This window comes from Kogia breviceps, chromosome 5 (assembly GCF_026419965.1).
Source record: "Kogia breviceps isolate mKogBre1 chromosome 5, mKogBre1 haplotype 1, whole genome shotgun sequence".
NCBI lineage: Eukaryota > Metazoa > Chordata > Mammalia > Artiodactyla > Physeteridae > Kogia > Kogia breviceps.
The window spans coordinates 50,178,951-50,202,785 of NC_081314.1; the positions used below are offsets into that span (position 1 = coordinate 50,178,951).

At 33.1% G+C, this 23,835-nt stretch overlaps 1 long non-coding RNA gene across 5 annotated transcripts in view; it reads left to right on the forward strand.

Moving 5' to 3' along the window:
* LOC136791970 (uncharacterized) overlaps positions 1–23,835 on the forward strand; it is a 410,072-nt gene that overhangs the window by 367,045 nt on the left and 19,192 nt on the right. For 4 of the 5 annotated variants that reach the window (XR_010840920.1, XR_010840924.1, XR_010840921.1 and 1 more), the window contains 2 exons: positions 3,636–3,683; positions 9,603–9,687. The exons of the other annotated variant lie outside the window; for it this stretch is intronic. This is a non-coding gene — a long non-coding RNA (uncharacterized lncRNA). Of the gene's footprint in view, positions 1–3,635; positions 3,684–9,602; positions 9,688–23,835 lie in introns of those variants that run through there. 5 annotated transcript variants of the gene reach the window in all.

Genomic DNA, 23,835 nt, shown 5'->3' on the forward strand with positions numbered 1-23,835 from the left:
TTTCATGCACATCTTGTTTGAGCACTCTGTCTCACCAAGTCAAAGGGGAATTTTTCTGAACCAAGTCATTTTCATCTCTAGTCTCCATGAGACTCACAGTCTCCAGCTAGTGTACAATCACTTTCTTGAGAAAAGGTAACAAAGGTTTAGGAGTGTACTAATTTGTCACTTACATACAGCACTATGAAATTAATATCCCAATATGTGAAGTTAAAGAATCTCCCCTTTATATATATAATTCTTCCCTTTAAAGTATTTTAATCCAAAACTTCTAAAGCAATTATTTTGTAAATTATTTAATCACAGTACTTCCATCACCAACCCGCCGCCCCCAAATGGGCTTAACATCTACATCTGACAGTCTCATAGCAGTCTGAATGCATTGGACATAAGCTAACTTTTAAACATCAGCTAGTTATTATGGATACGGAACAGAAAGAACCCTTTAGAGCACAAGTCAGCTAAATTTCTGGATCTACAACATTTAGCTAAGATTTTCGTCAGTGTAAAGAAAATAATCCTGTGTAGCTAAAGTCTGAGTTTTCTTCTTCCTTCTGTATATCACAATGAATACTTAAAATCTTTAGTTTTCTTCTGTATCAATTTCCTCATGTTGTCCCTGTATCTCTTATAGTAGTCACCATCTCTTATATCAGTCACCTATTTTAAAATGAGTACTCAGTATACTTTTGACATAATTGAGCACCAGTCTGATGGGAAGCATTTGGTTTGCTGGTTAATGATATAATCACATGGGGTTGTTTTAAACTGAATGAAAACAAAGTCCGGAAATTCAGATTTTAGCCTTCTATGTTCCCCTCCATCTCTTTTTGTACTTCTTTCCATTTATATATAGATCCATTCAATAGCCATTATTACAATAAAAATATTTAACTTTACTAATTAATCAGTGTTTTTTTTTTTGAAAACATGAATTTAGATGTTCTGGGAAGAGAGAGAAAAAAGTAAATATCAGTATATTCTCTTTTCTTTCTTTTTTTAATCTTAAATAAAAGTGACCCGGGCTTCCCTGGTGGCGCAGTGGTTGAGGGCCCGCGGGCCGATGCAGGGGACACGGCTTTGTGCCCCGGTCTGGGAGGATCCCGCATGCCGCAGAGCGATGACTCACAACTAATTATCAATCCTGGAGGATAGATAAATGTTATTATTTTTGTACCTTCCTCTGTTTTTTTGAACTTGAAAAAATAATAGTTGCAGGTTTTGCTTTGTTAGTTAAATTTTAGGACATTTGATGCTATTGTTTTTCAGGTTTAGGGAGGGTTTAAGGTCTTTTCAACACATGTGATGCCTTTGTTTCTTTTGATTTTCCAGAGATTGACTTCTTATAATAACACTTTAGGAAAATAATTTTGAGTATGTTTATAAGGAGCAAACTAAGAGATTGTGTATGACTTGCTATGACACAAATAATGATTCACACTGCAGGATTGTCTTGAGGCATTGGAATCTTCACACTTCTTCAATTTAAAAAATCATATTTCAAAGAAACTCTGAAATTATGCATTCTTATAATTGTATGTGATAAAATAGATGTATTTAAAAGAGCTTAACTTGCTGTCAATAACCCAGGATGGAGCACTGGACTGCTACAGTTTTGACTCTGTGAACTTAGCCAAGAATACCAAGAGCTTTACTTGGCCTCAGATTTTTGTTTGTTTCCTTTTGTTTGCCAGATACAAAATAACTGGGATACACTTGCTTTTTAGGTCACTTCCAAATGATCACTCTGTGTTTCTATAATTTATACTTTTAAAAAATTACAATTAAATAAATCAGTTTACATCTGGTAATAATCAAGACAAGATTTAGGCAATATTCTTTAGCTTGAGGTTGCCTCAATATTTTAACTTAATGATTTTCAGATTTTGAAGGTATTTTATCATCTACTCAAATTAAGAATGTTTTCCCTTTCTGGGCTGACAGTTTTTTTACTTCTTTTTTTTATTGCGTAGAGATATAGATATTTCAGGAATTGAAAAAAATGGTCAGAGTTTTACATTTCTTTTAAATCCCCATACATTAAATTCTCAAGTGACTCACAGATATCCTGAGGTCCTATGAATTAAATTCAAAGTTACACTTTTAAGTCCCTATGAATTAAAAGCTCAAACAACTCAAAGATACCAAGACATCCTCAGATCAAAGTTGACATGTTTGCAGCCATTGAAGAAAAATGACAGAGGTTTGCTTTTAGGACATTGGTGGATATCTAAAAGAAATTTCTGGACTATAGCTCTTGCACAGAGAAGGTGGTATTCTAATCATTTTTTTCCCCTAAAATTTCCTAGTTTCTAACATGTGTGGTAAAATGCATAATGTCCACTCATAATGCAATTGTATTAGAGGCCTGACCTTGGCAAGGGCTAATTAGGGCTAGTCTAAAGGTTTCTCTAAATCGAGCAAGAAATCATATAATCAAATGAGAATTTGAATGTTATTCATCCTCAGTGCAAACAATTAAGATATCTTCTATTGTTTAAATTAAGATTTTACACATCATGGATTTGATCAACCTTAATTGAAAATGCATGTTATAATATTAATTTTTTTATTCCCATTTGAAAGAAAAATAAGTAACATTGATAAGATTTCTGGCTCCATTTCTAGGTAGTCCTGAGGATACCCTATCATATGTTATCACAAATAAAATATCAAAAAATGTATTGCTCTTTCCAAAGTTTAATTTACTTGTGCTTTGATAAAGACATTTATATTCACAGAACACTGAGGCTAAGATGCAAAAGAAATTGTTGAAAGTATGAAAAATATGAAAATGTTTTAAAAACCATTGGAAGCAACAAGGAATATAAGTGACACTAAAGCAAAGGAAAGAAATCCAAGGAAAGAAATCTTGAGAGATTCAGTCAGACAAAAAGAAATATAATTGCTAGCAATGACAAAATACAGAAGTCCAGATTCAAGTAATAATATATAGTTCTTAAAGGAGGCAATTTCCAATACACATGAATGTACATGACACATAATGAAAGAAAAATAATAATCAAAGCATTATTTGCTAATCAAAGTGAAATCAAAATCAAATCACCACAATCAAATTAAAGTGAAAAAAAGAAAAACAATTTTAAAAATCCCTGATATCAAAAAAAAAGTCTTATCCAAAGATCAAAATGTCAGACACAACTGATAAAAATAATGTTATAAAAGTTGGATTTTAATTTTTTTAATATTAAAAATATCTTCTACACTTCTGACATAAACAAATACATCTTAATTATAGAGACAAAAATCATATAGGTGTCTGAATTAAAAAAAAAAAAAAAAAAAAAACCCAGAAACCTAAATACCAGAAAACTAATGGAATAATATCTATAGAAATTTTTGGTAGTAAATATTAGATTTCTAGAATTTTATATCACATCATTTTATGTTAGAGAGTATATGAAAAAGATAAGTATCTATTTAAAGTTTAAAAAATAGAAGCATGCATGTGACTTCCTAAAATGATATTACTTAAAGACATAATTAAAATTATTCAAAACAGGAATTCAGGAGTCAAATGCCTGGAGATAAATATTGTGGCAGAGTGTATCTTCCTAAATAACTAAGTCAGTAATTTAAATTCTCTTCTTTCAACATGTTTGCCATTTCTCCAGTGAGAGGTGGAGTCTATATCTCTTCTCCTTGAACTACAGTGGAACTTTGTAAGTAACACAACTGTTCTGAGTTGAACTGTGTTCCCTTCCCCTGCTCTCAAAAAAATATATATATGTTAAAATCTTAACCCCTACTACCCCACAAGGTGACTTTATTTAAAAATAGAGACATTGCAGATGTAATTGGTTAAGATTAGGTCATGCTGGAGTAGAGTGGGTCCCTCATCTAATATGACTGGTGTACTTATAAGAAGATGGTCCTATGAAGACAGAGACACATGAGGAAAACACCATGTAAAGATACAGGATTGAAGAGATGCATCTACAAGACAAGGAACACTAAAAATTGTGAAGAGACCACCAGAAACTAGGAAGAAACAAGGAAGGATTTTGTTTTCAGAAGGAAAATGGCCCTGCTGATATACTGATTTTGGACTTCTAGCCTCTAGAACTCTGAGGCAACAAACTTCTCTTGTTTTAAGGCTCCAGTTTGTGGTACTTCGTTATGGCAGACCTAGTAAACTAGCATAATGACCACAAAGTTATGGCAGAAGTGACACTATATGTATATTAATGTAGGACAGAAAGACTAGATTTTCCACCTGGATCTCTCTGCTGGGAGAAGTGCCTTGAGAACTCTGCATTGACATGTGAAAACTCTGAGTACCCTGAATCTAGCATGCTAAGGATATCATGTTGAAAAATCACATTGAGATAGAAAGCAAAGTGTCTCAATACAAAATCAAAGTTTTTAAAAAATTATATTTCTATACAACAATGAGAAATAAATTGAAAATAAATCAAAAACAAAATAACATTTACAATAGCATAAACAATTAAATACTTAGGAAAAATTTGAACAGAAGATGTGGAGGAACCCTAAATAAAAACTATGAAACTTTTTCAAGATAAATTACAGACTGAAGTTAAATAGAGGGATATACCATGATCATGGATTGGAAAGATCAATATCATAAAGATATCAATTATTTCTGTAGAAGAAAATAAACCAAATCACTGTAAACTTCTTCTAACATGCTGTCATCTGAGTGTCATTCCAAAAGAAAGTTCTGAATTGGAAAGATAGGTGGAGATTTGTAGAGCTCAAGCAAGAGAGAATAGATAAAGTTTACCTAACTTGAAGAACAGTTGGTCAAATTCTCCTCTTTGAAGATGGAAAATTTACTCTTGTAGTTTAACAGCAATCATTTGAGCAAAGTGTCTTCAGCAATGTGGATGTTAAAGTCATGAGAGGGTTACCAATAAGGATAAGGGCAAATAAAACTAGGTCTTAATGTTACACAAGGCTCAAAGTGGAAACATTTTAGGCCTTCAAGGTCTCTCACAGTCCTTTCTTGTTCAAGAGGGAAATTGAATCTCATAATTTGACCACATGTAGATTTGTTCAGAATTCTAGATTGATGCCACTCATTGATCATGGTCCCAAATTCATTGGTGATGGTTGCCATTAGGGCTCCTTATGATTTTTGTCTTTGTAGTTTAATTTAAATTATCTAGCCAATGAGTTGCTATGCAGAAGATGTTAAGACTCTGGAGAGAACAGGGAAAAATTTCTGTAGAAAACAATTAGCTTTCCTTTTTTGTTTATGTGAAAATTATACAGTACATCTCTTGGTAGGTAGTGCATACTACTTTCCCTAAGTCAGCACATGCATAGCCCTGTGTACTGAGTATATTTAAAGCCTTTCCCATAGACAGAAAAAAAAAAAAAAAAAAAGAATAAGAAATTTACTGTAAAATAAACTTTTGCTAAATTTGAAAAAAAATAAAAACGCTTTTCTGCATTGCACTACAGCTTGGTGAATTTATACCATTCTTGCAATTCTCATTTAAGTTTCCTAGGTTACTAAAATGTTTGTTTCAATAATGGCATAATAAATTGTTTTTGAACTAAGAGAGAAAACAGCAACTCAGGATTCACTGGTAAATATAGTTTGTTATGTCTTTCTTCAGGCTAAGAAAATGTAGACGTTTTTCTTCTAATTCCAGTGAATATTATGGACATTTATAGTCCTGTCCCATATTACTTGAGACCATAGTTATTAAGATCTTAGTGCCAAAAATAAAGAATAAAGATTTTGCATAGATAAAAGGAATTTGGTCAGATTATTAGAAACCAGAAAACTGGTGGAAATGGAAATAGATACCAGTACCCGTTCAAGTAGTAGAATTTTCTAGCAATCTGTGTTCCCAAGATCCAGGAACATTCAAACAATATGATCCAGGGTCCATATTTAGGTATCAAAAATTATTAACCAAATAGTTTTGTTTGTATTCCTGAATGATTTCCAGGAATGAAAGTTCCCAAATAAATTTTATATTTTTTAAATGCATTGCATAGATTTGAGAAGGGGGTAAGCATGAAAACCATAACACTGTCACAGGAACATGAAGTTCCTTATGAAGCATGTGGACTTTGGTGGGACTGAGTCTGTAGGCATGTGTTAAATTATAATGCCATTTGCAGAGACATGGAGGGAACTAGAGACTGTCATACTGAGTGAAATAAGTCAGAGAAGACAAATATCATATGATATTGCTTATATGTGGAATCTAAAAAAAATGGTAAAAATGAACTTATTTACAAAACAGAAATAGAGTCACAGATGTAGAAAACAAACTTATGTTTACCAAGGGGGAAGGGGGAGAAGGATAAACTGGGAGATTGGGATTGACATATACACACTACTATATATAAAATAGATAACTAATAAGAACCTGCTGTATAGCACAGGGAACTCTACTCTGTAATGACCTATATAGGAAAAGAATAAAAAAACAGTGGAAATATGTATATGTATAACTTATTCACTTTGCTGTACAGCAGAAATTAACCAACATTGTAAATCAACTGTACTCCAATAAAAATTAATTGAACAATGAAAACTTGTAATGGTCATAACATGGTAGAGAGATAGCAATAGACTAACAGTAGGGTAAATAGGAATGCAGTTTTATAAGACTTAGAAGAGAGTTAATGTTCCAATTTGGTACTAGAAGTTAGGAGAAGGAAGTTTTTTTTTTTTTTTTTTTTTTTTTTTTGATCTCTTTGCAAAGGCTTCTTCCCAGGTACCTTAAATTATTAGATACAATTAAACATGTATATATTTGTGGGGAATGACAGTCTAGGGTATTTCTCTTTTAATTTTTCTTTATATTAATCATCCTAAAAGCTTGTTTATCAGTATATAGTGAATGAGAAGTGAAATAATTGTCTGGTACAAAGATATATTTTCCCAGGGAAAATGATGCAAATCCAGCAATCAAATTAATTAAATTCTTTAGCTGGAAAGTGAGTTCATTTGTGCCAAGTGTAGTCTAATGTTAAGGTTTAATCTCTGGTGCTCAGAATAACAAGACTGGAGAGGAAACCCTTGGAAACTCATATTAGCAATCAAGAATCCTAAACCAACAGAGGGAGAGAAAAAAACCAAACAAACAAATCCATTAAAATTTGGAAGAGAAAGAAAAAAAAGTTGTAGTAGTTTTGGCTCCCTGCATTCAAGTGTCTCAATCTGAAGGATCCGGGTGCAGGCTAGGCCTAGTAGTCTGCTTTAAATCCAAGTTTCCCAAGAAACTTTTTTGCTATGCGTAGACGTTCAGGAGGTAGATGTATGATGTCTTTTCAACTGGGAAACATGAATCCAAGGGTCAGTTCCTGAAAGTTTACTTAAGTATTTATAATTAACAATACCTGATAAGGTTCCTTCCAGTGAGGTACATGTGTAGTCTTAAATTGGTATCATTTCTAGTAAATAAAGTGGGTTAATGGATTGAAGATCATGCAGAACTTCCTGCAGTTTATTCTTGATAAAAGGCAAACCTTGGATCTGTTGATAATAAGCTTGTATTAAAGCTTTACAAAATTTGTCCATATCAGCCTACTATAAAAGAGAAGAGTTAATGTTGGGGTGAGATCAAAAGATGCATAGGCGTTCAGTAAGAAGGTTCTGTGTGGATAGTCTATTAGTTCTTTTTGGATGGAGTCAATGGCCATGAGACCTGAGGGCAAACCTTTGGCCACAGCACTGAAGTTCTTCCAATAGTTTTGCAAGTTTTAATTTTAGAGTACAATTTATTTATTCCACTTTCTCTGAGAAATGTGAAAATGAAGCTTCTAAGCAACAGGCAGAGCCTTACCAAGTATCTTAATTACTCTTTTGATGAAATAAGACCCCTAATATCAGACAAACAGGAGAGTTTTCCAAAATGAGAAATGCAAAGCATGAAAGTTGCTTTGCTACTAACAGAGCAGCTGCTTTATGGCAAGAAAAGGCTCTAGCTAACCAGAAAACATGCAGAAAAATAGTAAGAATATATTTATAGCTATATGAGGCTTAATTAAGTCTATTTGTAGATGTTCAAAAGAGCCTAAAGATGTTGGTTTATGTTCATGACTCACCTTTACAGTTTTCTCAGGATTGTAGCCTTCACAGATAATGTGTACACTCGAAACATCCTCTGAGATCTTGTTGAAATTTTCTAACTAAGCCCTATTTAAGAAGGATTTTAGTTTCTTTTACATGATGGGTTAAAAATTTTGAGAGACTTCATCTCAATGTTTCAAGAGAGTCCATAGAGGCAAATATCTTAGTGTGTACAGAGACCATCTGGGTGGAATAAACAATTTAATCCATTCTAGCATGTATATATGTGTGTGTTTGTTGTTGTTGTTCTGTTCTGTTTGTCTTTCCAAAATTGAGTGCTTGGTACTGGAGTTGTTCCAAGACCTTAGCAGAGTTCTCTACAGGATCAATTAGCTATACAACTGCTGCCATTATGCACAGAGAAGGGTGAGCTTTTCCTATAAGGTTAAGTGAAAACTTATAATAACAATGATTTCTGATATCTATTGTCCTGTTTAGTTAGGATCATCACGCTAGTCCCAAATTTTCACATACACATAGAAATGAAGTTTTATGTTTATTGGGTCGTTAAAGGTAAGGGGTTTTGAAGGAAATGCTTAATTACTGGAGACAATCTATAGTGATTCTGTCTAAGCCAAAGGCTCATGTTTGTCATCTTCCCTCAAGTGTATAAGGAGGTATTCAGTTCTAGAAATTTAGAAATCTAATATACAATATCCTGTGGGACCCAGAACTCCTCCAAGTTTTCTTCTAATAATTGATCAGGGAAAAAGATAAATAGCTTCCTATTTGGGGGGAAACAATTACCATTTTGTATATTGTCATGGCTTAGAAAATGTACTTACATCTGAAAAAAATGGAGTTTTTCTTTAAAAGTTTTGTCAGTAAATAGAGAGAATCAATTCTGGAAGACTTTCAGTCTGGAGGACACAACAGGAGATCAACCATATATATAAGAGTGGAGTGCTAGTTGACCATTTGCCAAAAGTAAGAGGATGCAGTTAAAATAATGATTAAAGTTTTATGTACTAATTTTTATCATCTTTGTAATTTCTGGGTTGGTGTGATGTAATCTATTTTTCTCTTAATTATGGATAGTATTAATTATGGATCTTATTTTCTACTTTTTTTTATTCTTAGTAATTTTTGATTGGATGCCAGACATTTTGAATTTTTATCTTGAGTTAATATTTTTGCATATCTATAAATGTTCTTTAGTTTTGTGGTTGAACAAGGTTAAATTACCTGGAGAGTGTTTGATCCTTTCGTGTATTGCTTTTAAATTTGTTAGGCAGGATTAGTGCAGCATTCTGTGGCAAAACCTTTCTGAGCACTCTACCTGATGGACATGAATTATTAGGTTTTTGATTCTGAATAGTAGGACCAGGCTTTACACCCAGACATGTGTAAGCTCCAAGGCTCTTCTCATTAAACTTTTCAGAGTTTATCTTTACTGACCTTGAATAATTTCCTCACCTCATTTACTAATCAGTACTCAGCTAAATATCAGAGAGGCCTCCCTGCAGATATCTGGAGTTCTCTCAGTGACATCTCTCCACTTCCTGGTATTCTTTTCCAGGAGGGAACCACTTTGGTGTATCTGGACTCCTGGCTCCATCTTCTCAATTCAGAGAGACTACCAAGCTCTGCTTAGATTATGCCCGTTTACACACCATTTGGAAACTGTCCCAAGGCAGTAAGTACTGAGACATTTGTTGGACTCGTTTCATTTGTTTCTCATCTCTCAGTAGACCTCTGATGCCCCTTGGTCAAGTGTCCTAAAAACCAGTGTTTTATATATTTTGTCTGCATGTGAGATTATCTTTTTCAAGTTTGTTTCAGGCAGGAGCATAAATTCAGTCCTTATTATTCCATCTTGGCCAGAAGTAGAAGTCTCACAATGTAGTTTACATCCATCAAAATACAGAGAAAAAACCAAAAGCAAAAGACTATGTGATTTATGTCAAAGTGTGCTCTTCCTATGTTTTCCACTAAGAGTTTTACAGTGTCTGGTGTTACATTTAGGTCTTTAATCCATTTTGAATTTATTTTATGTATGGTGTTAGGGAGTGTTCTAATTTCATTCTTTTATACGTAGCTGTCCAGTTTTTTCAGCACCACTTATTGAAGAGGCTATCTTTTCTCCATTGTATATTCTTTCCTCCCTTTTCATAGATTAGGTGACAATAGGTGCATGGGTTTATCTCTGCACTTTCTATCCTGTTCCATTGATCTATCTTTCTGTTTTTGTGCCAGTAACATACTATCTTGATTACTGTAGCTTTGTAGTATTGTTTGAAGTCAGGGAGCCTAATTCCTCCAGCTCTGTTTTTCTTTCTCAAGATTGCTTTAGCTATTCGGGGTCTTTTGTGTTTCCATAGAAATTGTAACATTTTTTGTTCTAGTTCTGTGAAAAATACCCTTGGTAATTTGATAGGGATTGCATTGAATCTGTAGATAGTCATTTTCACAATATTGATTCTTCCAATCCAAGAACATGATATACCTTTTCATCTGTTTGTGTCATCTTTGATTTCTTTCATCAGTATATGTCCATCAACAGAAGAATGGATAAAGAAGAGGTGGTATATATATATATATATATATATATATATATATATATATATATATACGATGGAAAATTAGCCATAAAAAGGAATGAAACTGTGCAATTTACACAGACATGGATGGACCTAGAGACTGTCATACAGAGTGAAGTAAGTCAGAAAGAGAAAAACAAATATCGTATAATATCACTTATATGTGAAATCTAGAAAAATGATACAGATGAACTTATTTGCAAAGCAGAAATAGAGATATAGATGTAGAGAATGGATGTATGGATACCAAGGGGAAAGGGGGAATGGGATGAATTGAGAGATTGAGATTGACATATATACACTACTATGTATAAAATAGATAACTAATGAGAACTTACTGTATAACACCGGGAACTCTACTCAGTGCTCGGTGGTGACCTAAATGGGAAGGAAGTCCCAAAAAGAAAGGATATATTTGTACATAAAGCTGATTCACTTTACTGTACAGCAGAAACTAACACAATGCTGTATAACAACTATACTCCAATAAAAATTAATTCAAAAAAATACTATGTGTATTGTTAAGAGTCTTTAAAAAAGTAATCTTAAATTGTTTAAATAAATTATGTCCATCTACTGTGCATCCTTACATATAACCATGAATTTAGTTCAGAGAAGCAATTATCCTCAAAGAAACATGTTAAAGTTTATCATAAAGCTTTGATTATAACCCTATAATGTCTTATTGTTTAACCTTCAACCATTGTGACTTACATTCTCATTCTTTCCACTATTACATTGATTCCTGGCCATTGACTTTTGTGTGAATTGGGTTCCAATACCTCCTTCCAACACAAACCATGCTGTTTTACATACACTTAGTTTCTCTCTCTCCCAGTTGATGACCTATTATTTACTTTCATATTTCTTTGGGTCTTTCATCTATCATCTTCTCAAGCTTCTTGTTCTTGAAGACATATTTTTGTTTAGTCCTGCCTCTAACTCAATAGGGGGACTGAAAAAAATCAATATTTTCTATCTGGAAATGTTGACCAATCACCTATTTTCAGAAGAAAAACTAAACAGTAGTGAGGATGAGAACACCTGCCTAGTTAGCTGAATCAATCTGATGAACTCAGCAACCACAAGGTAGGAGATATTGATGTCAATTTGCTTTCACTTTCTGACTGGTGACACCATGTGAGTAAAGGCAGATTATTTCTGAGATAACTAATTTATAAATGGGGTAGATTAAAAATTGTAGAAATTCAGAGAGTATTTTGTTTGGCCTAATGTTTGGTTAGATTTTTCAGATTTCCTTTAAGGGCAGAAATAGGCCATGTCAAAATAAAGCAGAACAAAACAAAAAATAGACCAGTTATTTCCTAAAACTGGCATAAAGTGAATTAAACAAGAACTTGCATAACTAATATTAGCAACAAAAGAAATGAGATTTATCATTAGTTCAAAGGAACGAGGATAAAACTAGAAATAGGATTGAAAATTAAGTGCTTGAGAGTCATATCAATCCAAAAACAAACAAATTTCAATCTAAAAACAAGACAGTATAAATGAGTTGAGAGACTCCTGATAATATTTATTGTGTTTCTGTGTGAGACACCATAACTCAACTGATCAGGTGTTGACTTGGTGGTGACTGGAATTAAAAGCAAACATCTTTGTAGAAAATCTGATAGAATATACAAAAAGACACTATAACTACTAAGTGAGGCTAGTAAGATTATAGGATATAAGATTAATATACAAAAATTATCTGTATATCTATATGCTAACAATGAACTATTAGAAATTGAAATTTAAAAATCAATGTCATTCTAATAGCATCCAAAAAATGAACTATTTAAGGATAAACCTGGCAAAAAATGTACAAAGCCTGTACAATGAAAACTACAAAACATAGTGCATATAAAAATTAAAGAAAATCCAATTAATGGACTGGATGACTATTGTTAGGTTGCCAGTTCTTTCCAAATTGATCTATTGAATATATATTCAGGGTAATATCAATAAAAATCCCAGAAAGCCTTTCTTGTAGAAATTGGCAAATTGATTCTAAAGTTCGTTTAGAAACATAAAGGTCCTAGAAGAGTCAAAGCAACTTTGATTTAAAAAAAGAAAAAAGTTGGAAGCTTAACATTACTTTATTCTAAGAATTATTATAAAGCTACTGTAATCAAAACAGTGTGATATAGGCATCAAGATAGACAAATAGATCAATGGAAGAGTAGACTCCAGAAGTATACTCAGATATATGGACAAATAATTTCAAAAAAATGCAGATAGAAAAGTCTGTGGAGAAATGACAGTCCTTCCAAAATATGGTGCTGGAACAATTAGATATTCTTATGCAAAAAATAAACTTCAATCAATCCATATCTCACATTGTATGCAAATATATCTAAATGGATTATAATATTAAATGTGAAAAGCAAAACTATTAAACTCCTAGACTTAAACATAAGAAAAAAATCTATGTGACCTTGGATTAAGCAAAGAGTACTTAGATATGACACTAAAAATATGATTTAAAGAAAAAAATAACAATCAGACTTTAAGGAAAGTAAAAACACTTTGCTCTTTGAAAGACGTTGTTAAGAGAAGAAAGATAACCCATAGACTAGAAGAAACTATTTGCAAAGCATAATCTGCTAAAGGAGTATTATTCAGATCATATATATAATATATATATACATATATATTCATAATGCCTATATGATTAACATAAGCCATTTTATATATGCATATATATAAAATCTCAATACTACTCTATTTATCTTAACACTCTATACTAAGATAACAAACTAATTAAGAAAGGCAAAAGATTTGAACAGACATATAACCAAAGATTTATGAGTGTCAGATAAGTACATGAAGAGATACTGAGCATCATTAGTAATTAATAAAATTAAAGGTAAACCATTTATCACTACTCACTTTATAGATGTCCATAATTAAAAACACTGACCATACCAAGTGTTGACAAAGATATGAAGAACTGAAACTCTCACACATGGTGGTGGAAATGCAAAACAGTATACCTATTTTGGAAAATAGTTTGACACTTTTTTAAGTGTCCACCCTAGACCTACCATATGTCCCAGTCATTCTATTCCAAAGTCATCACCAAAGAGAAAAAAAAGGTATGTCTATATAGAGATCTGTGCAAGGATATTCACAGCAGCTCGATTTGTAATAGTCCAACATTGGAAAAAATTCAAATGACCACCAATAGGTAAATGAATAAAAAATCCTGATACATCCACACAAGGAGTATTATTCAGGGGAAAAAAAGCAACTATTGCAATATGAATCTCAAAATAATCATGCTGTGTGAAAGATACAATATAAAATGTATACTGTGGAATGTAAAATATTAGAAAAATACATAATTACAGAAAACAGCTAATTAACTAGGCATGTTGGGGGATAAGGTCAGAGGAAATGAGGACAAATACAAATGAGGAAATTTTGGAGTTGATATGTTCAAAATCTTAATTGTGATCATAGTTTCACAAGTGTATACATGAGTTAAAACGTATCAAATCATACACTTTAGATGTAAGCAATTAATTATGCATCAATTATATCTCAATAAGGTTGTTAAATATATATTTTTAAATCTTGTGATTAAACTGATGGGATTTGGAAGAGTTTAGTTTACATTTCCATGAAATAAGAAAAACTAATATGACATCACCATATGATAAGGCCAAAGACAAGGTAAATGCAGAAAATGTTTGCCATACAAGTTCTGTATTCTTCCTGAAGGTGACTACAGCTAAAGTAAAGAGGTGAACAAAATCAGTTCAAAGATTCCTCATGCCTATACGATTAACATAAGCCATTTGTTTAAGATAAATCCAATTTTTCCTGGGTTTTTTTAAGACTTATTTCCTGTAGTTTGTCGAAAACAAAGATTTTGTGTAATGTGTTATACTGCCAGCAATACATTAATTACTGTAAAAATATAATATAAAATATATATAGTTTCTTATAGCATCATTTAGTGCAGGTTAGAGACAACATCAGTTCTGCAGAGACCATTCTACAATTAATTAAATGATGCAAAGGAAACATGGTTTACATCCACACTGAGATGGGGGGTGGGGGTGAGAAGCTTCAAGGAATGTATAACTTTATTTCAGGGAATAGTTCTAGTAATTATTACTTGATATAAATCTTACAATAATTATTAGATATTATATAAATTGAGATTATAAGTGATCATATAAATTACATCAATAAAGTACCCCTCAAGGAAAAATTTAGAATCATGTAACTTTGCCAAGCTGCCAAGATAAAGATTTTGCAAAATATACTTACAGATAATGAAATGACTGATTTGCTAGAGTTCTGTTAGTTACAAATCAATTGAATGACTATCTCTCATTTGTATGTCCAAAGAAATTTTAAAAAAATTCTTGCGTTGTCATTATTTCTTGCTACAATTAGATAATCATGAAATTACATTAATTTTTATTCTAAAAATAGTATCTACATTTAGAAGACTATCTCTTGGTTAAGGACCACCAATCTATTCAAGTAAATCTATGGTTTGAAGACAAAGAAATGCATACTTTTAAAGGAGAATTTTTTAAAATAACATACCACATTTACTGATTTTGATTCAGTAATATTAACGTACAAATTTTGCCTCTCTATCAATATCAACTGCCTTAAGGAATTCATGTAATTTAGATGAAAAATTCCACGTGGTCAAATAGTGAGAAAAGATAATGAAAATTGTAAACTATATGTTTGTTCTTAACAGATGTATTTAGTAGTAATCAAGAGTATAATCATGGTGAATTGTTCATTGTGCCTGAAGCTTGCCAGATTCACAAACAGAATACAGACTGGTAGGAAATCTTTTCTTTTAGTAAGCTAATTAGTTTGTACTCTTAAGAGGATATAGAGAGCATATATTTAAGTTTTAATATTGATTCAACATTTACTCAGGGTTTAATTTCATTAGAAAGACATTAGTATATGAGGATTCGAAATGGAAAATCATCTGATTTTCTTTGTGAGGTATTCTTATGAAAATTAACTAAGAAGCTCAAGTTTTCCCATTTCTTAGAGTTGGGGTGGAGTTTGTGGGTGATGATGGTGAGTATCACCAGAGAGACCATACTATGACTCACCAAAGGCCAGCTGTCTCCTGGGCTCAAATGACCCACTGTGATAGTCATGTGGGTTTTCTGTAGAGGATGACATTTTTGTATAACTTGCCAAAGACCTCTCCAGGACTCTTGTCTTTATGCATGTTCAGGGCCTCTGAGGAAAAATGCTTGTCTTGACAACAGGAAGATTCAAGCTGAGTCTCTCTTCTTGCTCTAATCTTGTTCTTGGCTTTCAAACACATAACTTGGTACTTACAGTTTATGTAGCACACCTAGATCCCAAAGTTTATACAACACTGGATTCTTAAAACTTCACTAGCATAAGTGAAACAGTGAATGACTATTTAAAGTCTATTAAATCATCTTTGTCTGAAGTTATTTTGCTTTGAATTAAATGCCTGTATTCGTTCATTTGTTTCCCTTTGCGGACACATACATATATGAGTTAACTATGTATGAAGTTGTTTACCATAAAATGTTATTTCTACACCAAATTTCTCATTTAACTTCAAATGTCATTTTATTTAAGATGGAGGAATTGTCATTTATTCATGTAAAATAGATCAAATTAGAAAGTTTTCCTATTCACTGCTTAATTTTGTTTCAAACTCCTTAAACTTTTTAAAATTACACTATTAGATAGTTTGTGAGCAAATTCACCTTCAATGCTGCCGGCAGATAACAAGTTAATATACAAATGGAAAGTCCCACCGTTCTGGGATACTGTGACATTTTAATGCCAACCAAAATATATTGGGGCTTCGGGGATCTTGCAGCATATTAGAAACTTACAAATTTCCAGCACCATCCTAGACTAATAAAGACAAATTCAAAGAACAAAAGAAATAGAAAAGCCAGTCCGTTTTCTGATTTGTAGGAATTTTCTATTCCTATCAAATTTGACCAGAACTTACAAGAATACTGACTTTTAATTAACATTGAAAAACAATTTCTGGAAAAAAATCTTTAAAAACAGAAAAATATAAAAGAAGAACGCAAAGCAAAGATATATTATTCTCACAAAGGAAAATAACTCACATCCTATAAATTCATTAATTTAGCCAGGCTACCTAGACTGAGTTGTTTTGTTTCTTGATTTCCAGAGAAAAAAATAACATTTTAGACCATGATTTAGAGCATGGTAGTGCATTCTAAATTATTTCTTTTAGTCATGGAATTAAAATTGGCTATTGAATGGTTATTAAATATGTGAGCTGTTACATTTTAAGACATTTTACTCACCAATTAGTTGATATAGACATTTTTTGTCCTTAATTTGTGTCCTTGCTTACAAATTTCTCATGGGAAAACACTCACATCTCATATTTTTATAATCCCAGCCCCCGTCTGTCTCCCTGATTGCAGCATAAATGTCTCCTAATTGTCCCCATGTGTAGTCGTTCTTCCTCCAGTTTACATCAAAATAGTCTTCCAAAAGTTGAGCTCTAATCCCGTTACTTCCCCACTGTGGGTGAAATAGAGAAGACCTAAATGCCATCACCCAACCCGGAGTACTGTTTTAGGTTCATGCCGTTTCCCCAGAAATAAACTGTAGGCAGGGAATCAATACAGATGAAATTAGCCTAAATTCACAGTTAGAGTCCTTGACAAGCCTAGCACCAGCTTGAAGTGACCAAGTGGAGAATTAGTCACACAAGGGAATTAGTTCAGTAGGCACCTCAAAGAGCCTATATAAGTAATTTTGGATTCCAAGAACTTTAGAGTAAGCTGCCCTCAATTGCGTCCAGCTGTATTAGTCTCTACAATATCACATTAAGGCAGGCATGGGATTTTTCCAAAGTTAGAAGATTTTTGTAATTAATTTCTCTGTGGCTGTGTAACAGAGTTTGTGAGGCAGCATGGAGAAGTCTGCCAAAAAGCAGAAGCAGCCGCAGTGAATTGAGATTTTATGCTTTAAAGGAGGCTCCTGACTTCCTTGTCAAAAAATTAAAAATACACATAATCACCTATGGATAATGGCTAGATTTTTTCACCCTCTTTAAAAGTCTTGTATGACTTTCACCGTAACTCTAAATGTGTGTTGTGATTTCGTTAAAGTGAACAGGTAGTATTCCTGATGTAGTCTCTGATATTCACTACCTCCACATATTCAAATACATGCTACATATATGAACTTTGGTACAACACTTGGAGTATAGCACATATTTATTCATGAATCTAAATAGCCTTTCTCAACCAGGGTTCTGAGAAAACTAAGCACTACTAACTTTTTCTCAGTTCTCCCAAGGAAGGTACATAGCTAGTGCCATCTAGATGCATAAAAGATGAGTTAATTTATTAAACACAATGAATGCCTCAAACATTAGGGAAATTGTGTCATGGAAACTCAGTTGAGAAGGTCTGTTTTTGAAAGCAAATTAAATCCAGCTTAAGCAGCGATTTTCAAAAACAGAAGAGAGGGCTTCCCTGGTGGCGCCGTGGTTGAGAGTCCCCCTGACGATGCAGGGGACACGGGTTCGTGCCCTGGTCCGGGAAGATCCCACATGCCGCGGAGCAGCTGGACCCATGAGCCATGGCCGCTGAGCCTGCGTGTCCGGAGCCTGTGCTCCACAACGGCAGAGGCCACAACAGTGAGAGGCCCGCGTACCGCAAAAAAACAAAAACAAAACAAAAACCAGAAAAGAAATCTAATGTCAGCTATTTTGATCCTTCTTTAGGTCTACACAGGTGGACTCTTTGGAGACACTAAGGTTTACCAGATGTCACTGCAGCTGCATTTTTTTTTTTCCCTGCAGTCATTCATACTGCCATCAAAAACTCCTGGTGGTCATGCTCCATCTGAAGTGTTATTTATTTATTTTTTTGATTGTAGTAAAACATAGCATAAGACCTACTCTCTTAACGAATTTTTAAATGCACAATACTATGGACACATTTTGTTAAACATAGGTACAATGTTGTATAGGCACAATGTATGTTTGGAGCTGATCCCAAAACTTATTCATCTTGTATAACTGGAACTTTGTACCCATTGAATAGCAACTCTCCATTTCCTCCTTCCCACAGCCCCTGGCACTATTCTACTCTCTGTTTCTATAGGTTTGACTACTTTAGGTATCCCATGTAAGTGGAATCATGCAGTATTCATTTCTGTGACAAATAACCCAGTTTAAAAAATGCCGAAGGACTCGAATAGACATTTCCAAAAGACATACAAATGACCAAATGGCATATGATAAGATGCTCAATATCACTACTAATCAGGGAAATGAAAGTCAAAACCACAGTGAAATAATACCTCACATCTATTAGGACGGCTAGTGTCAAAAAAAAAAAAAAAGACATAACAAGTGTTTGTGAGGATGTGGAGAAATTAAAATCTTTGTGAACTATTGGTGAGACTGTAAAACTGTGCAAATGCTAAAGAAAACAATATGAAGTTTCATCAAAAAATTTAAAATAGGACTACCATATTATCCAGCAATCCCACTTCTGAATACATATGTAGAAGAATTGAAATGAGGATCTTGAGAAGATATCTGTACTCCCATGCTCATTGCAGTGTTATCCACAATAGGCAAGATATGGAAACAACCTAAATATTCATCGGTAGATGAATGGATACAAAAATGTGGCATATCTATATCCAATGGACTATTATTCAGCCTAAAAAAGAAGGAAATCCTGCCGTATGTAACAATATGGATGAACGTGGAGGACATTACGCTAAGTAAAATAAACCAGTCAGTGAAGTGGATTTTAATTCTTGACCTAGCCAGTGGGCTATGCTGGCTTCTCTGCTGCCCCTTGCCATGTTGAGCTACAAGTGGGTTTTTTGTATCTTTTAACGCCATGAATCTTGCTGACTATTCACCATGGAAATACTCCCTCCATCTCTTTAAAGATACTCCTTAAAGGGAATTTCCTGGTGGTCCAGTGGTTAGGACTCAGTGCTTTTACTGCCACATGGTGCAGCCAAGAAAAAAAAAAAAAAAAGATAATTCTTAGAAGTGCTCCATTCTATAAACCTGTGATCCATAAATGACTTGAAATCTTTGTCCTATAGGAGTCAATGTTAGCAAAACATCAAGTTTCTTTCTCTTGTTCATCAAAAGCCTCATTTCCTTTCTCCAACTACTTGGTTGTTTTATGAACCGAGACTCTAAAATCAGTAGGGCTTATTTAGGAACTTCCTTCAGGATGATTTACTAGGTCTTCACAGTTTGTCCTTTCTGGCTTTGAATTAAAAAAAATTGTTAAAAAAAATTGTTTACTCCTATTGTGGGTAGATAAATCTTTTCAACTTGAGTAACGTCATCCTGAGAAGTAGGCTCTCTCTTTTATACATAATACTGCAAAAATGCTCAAAAATTTTGAGTTGAAAAAATAAATAAGAAATTGCAAAATGCTTGATGATATCTGAAATAGAGTTCAGAGCTGAATTATTATTTTAATTTACCATGCTGGCCTCAGGGACATGTTGGGCATTACCACCTTGAAAGCAGCTTGTTTTTTTGTTTTTGTTTTTTTTTTTTTTTTTTTTTTAAGCAGCTTGTTTTTCACTTAAGTTCAGAAATGTTGCCTGATCCTTCTTTGAGTCTAACTTTGACAGCTAACATGAAACATACTGCTCATTATTTAGCTAACATGAAACATGCTGCTCATTATTTAGCTTTTGTTTTCACTTCACTCTGTATTTATGAAACTTGGTTCCATTTTCCATGCCATTATTTATGAAAGTTTAGAAAACACTTCTGGTATCCTAGGTTTCTTTAGGTAAGCATCCTTCTTAATTTGATTAATTCTTGGGACTGTTTTCTTCTGGCATTCACACTGAAGCAGTTCTATGCTTAGATTTATTCTCAATCTTGAAGTATTAAAATCCAGTTGTAGGGACTGTGTTTATTCACTCCTGTATTATCAGTGTCCAGTTCAGTACCTGGTAGAAATGTTTAGTTTGCATTTGATGGTAACAAAATTTTCCCCTCTCTCCAAAAGGCTTTATTTACATTTTTAGTTTTAATTACTTTTTATCATTTAAATAACCAATTTAACCTAACATTAAGAAAAAGTAAATAATCTGAGGAATTTGTTGGTTCAAGGGCAGAACAGTTTCAACCTTGGCAGTGTCAGGAGATGATACATGACTTGGGAGAACTTTTTTTAATGAGAGACACAACTAATATATGGATAAAACAGGGACATCTAAGACATAAAAATGTAGCTATAGCATAGACATTGCATAAGGCAAAAAATTTGAACAGAAGGTGTATGTTTAAACCATCAAATAGAGAAAATCATTTCACGAGCTATCATCAGTTATTAAATTATAGCAGGTGTTCATTATAGAATGGTATTTTGTCCCACACTACATCATGTAGAAATCTGAAATTTGTTTCTTTGTGTTGGCACCTTGGGTGGACAAATTTTATGCTCCAAAATAATGATTTATATATTGACAATCTCAAATGCTGGTAAGGATGTGGAGCAACAGGAACTTTCATTCATTGCTGGTTGGAATGCTAAATGATGTAGCTACCTTGGAAGACAGTCTGCTGGTGGCTTACAAAACTAAATTTATCAAGAATAAATTATGATGAAATAGATATTCTAAACAGACTGGATATTAGTAAAGAGATTGAATCAGTATTCAAAACAAAGCAAAAAGTCCGGGACGAGATGACTTCACTGGTGAATTATACCACACATTCAGAAAATAATTAATACATATCAATTTCAAACTCTTCCAAAAAAATAGTAAAGGAGGGAACTCTTCCAAACTCACTTTATGAGGCCAGTATTACCCTGATACCAAAACCAGACAAGTACACCACAAGAAAAGAAAATTACAAGCCAATATCCTTGAACATAGATGTAAAAATTCTCAACAATTGTCAACAAACTGAATTCAACAGTACAGTAAAAGGATCATACACCATGATCAAGTGGATTTTATTTCAGAAATGCAAGGATGATTCAACATCTGCAAATCAGTCAATATGATACATCACATTAACAAAATGAAGGATACAAATCATATGATCATTTCAATAGATGCAGAAAAAGTATTTGACAAAATGCAACATCCACTTTTGAAAAACTTCCCCTCAAGAAAGCAAGTATAGAGAGAATGTACCCCAACATAATAAAGGCCATATATGACAACCCTCAGCTACCTCAATGATGAAAAGCTGAAAGTTTTTCCTCTAAGATCAGGAACAAGATGAGAGTGCACACTCTTGTCACTTTCATTTAACACAATACTGAATGTCCTAGCCATAGCAATTAGGCAAGAAAAGAAATAAAAGGCATTCACATTGGAAAGGAAGAAGTAAAACTATTACTATTTGCAGATGGCATGATATTATACATGGAAAACCCTACACACTCTGTGAAAAACTATTAGAACCAATAAATTCTGTAAACTTGCAGGATACACAATCAATTCACAAATATCTGTTGTATTTCTACACACTAATAAGGGATTATCAGAAAGAGAATTTAAGCAAACAATTCTATTTACAATTGCATCAAAAAGAATAAAATACCTCAGAAAAATTTAACCAAGGAAGTAAAAGACCTGTATATTGAAAACTATAAGACATTAATAAAAGAAGGCACAAATAAAAGGAAAGATATTCTGTAATCATGGATTGGAAAAATTAGTGCTGTTAAAATGTCTATACTGCCCCAAATAATCTTTGTATTCAATGCAATTCCTATCAAAATTCCAATGGCATTTTTCACAGAAACAGAATAAGTGATTCTAAATTTGTATGGGACCACAAAAGACCCCAAAGAGCCAAAGCAATCTTGAGAAAGAAGAACAAAGCTAGAGGTGTCACCCTCCTTAATTTCAAACTATATTCCAAAGCTACAGAAACTAAAACACTATGGTACTGGCATAAAAATAGAAACATAGATCAATGGAACATAATAGAAAGCCCAGAAATAAACAGGAGACAAGTATATACAGTGAGGAAAGGACAGTCTCTTCAATAAATGGTGCTGACAAACTGGACAACCACATGTAAAATAATGAAACTTGACCACTTTCTTACCCCATGCACAAAGACCAACCCAAGATGCATTGAAGACTTAAACATAAGACCTGAAATCGTAAAAATCCTAAAAGAAAACATAGGCTGTAAGCTCCTTCACATAGGTCTTGATGATAATTTTTTGAATCTGATACCAAAAGCAAAAGCTACAAAAGCAAAAATCAATAGTGGGATTACATCAAACTTAAAAGCTGCTGCACAGCTAAAGTAACTATCAACAAAAAATAAAAAGCAACTTGCTGAATGGGAGAAAATATTTGCAAATCACATATCTGATGAGGAACTGATATCCAAAATATATAAAGGACTCATACAGCTCAACAGCATAAAAACAAACAAGTGGATTAAAAAATGACAGAAGATCTGAATAGACATTTTTCCAAAGAAGAACTACAGATGGCCAATAGGAACATGAAAAGGTGCTCAACATCACTAATCATCAGGGAAATATAAATCAGAACTACAATATGATATCACCTTACAGCTGTTAAAATGGCTATTATCAAAAAGACAAGGACCAACAAGTATTTGCAAGGATGGAAGAAAAAATAACCCTTGCACACTGTTGGTTGCAATGTAAACTGGTTCACTTGCTATGGAAAACACTATGGAGATTCCTCAAAAATAAAAATAAAAATAGAACTACTATATGACCCAGCAGTTCTACTTCTTGGTATTTATCCACAGAAAATGAAAACACTAAGATGAAAAGATATGTGCAACATTTTTGACAAGAGCCAAGATATAGAAACTACTTAAGTGTCCACTGATGTATGAACAAATAAATAGTTTTTTTATATATTTATATATATGTAATAGAATATTGTTAAGTCATAAAAAAGAATGAAATCTTGCCATTTGAACAATGTCGATGGATCTTGAGGGCATTAAGACAAGAAAAATAAGCCAGACAAAGACAAATACCATATGATCTCTCTGATATGCAAAATCAAAACCAAAACAGAAACAAACAAGAAAAACAAACTGCGAGATACAGAGAACAGATTACTGGTTGCCAGAAGTGGGGGCTTGCCAGTGGGAAGAATGGGTAAAGGATATTGAAAGGTTAAAAAAACGAAACATACTCTTATTATATGATCCAATAA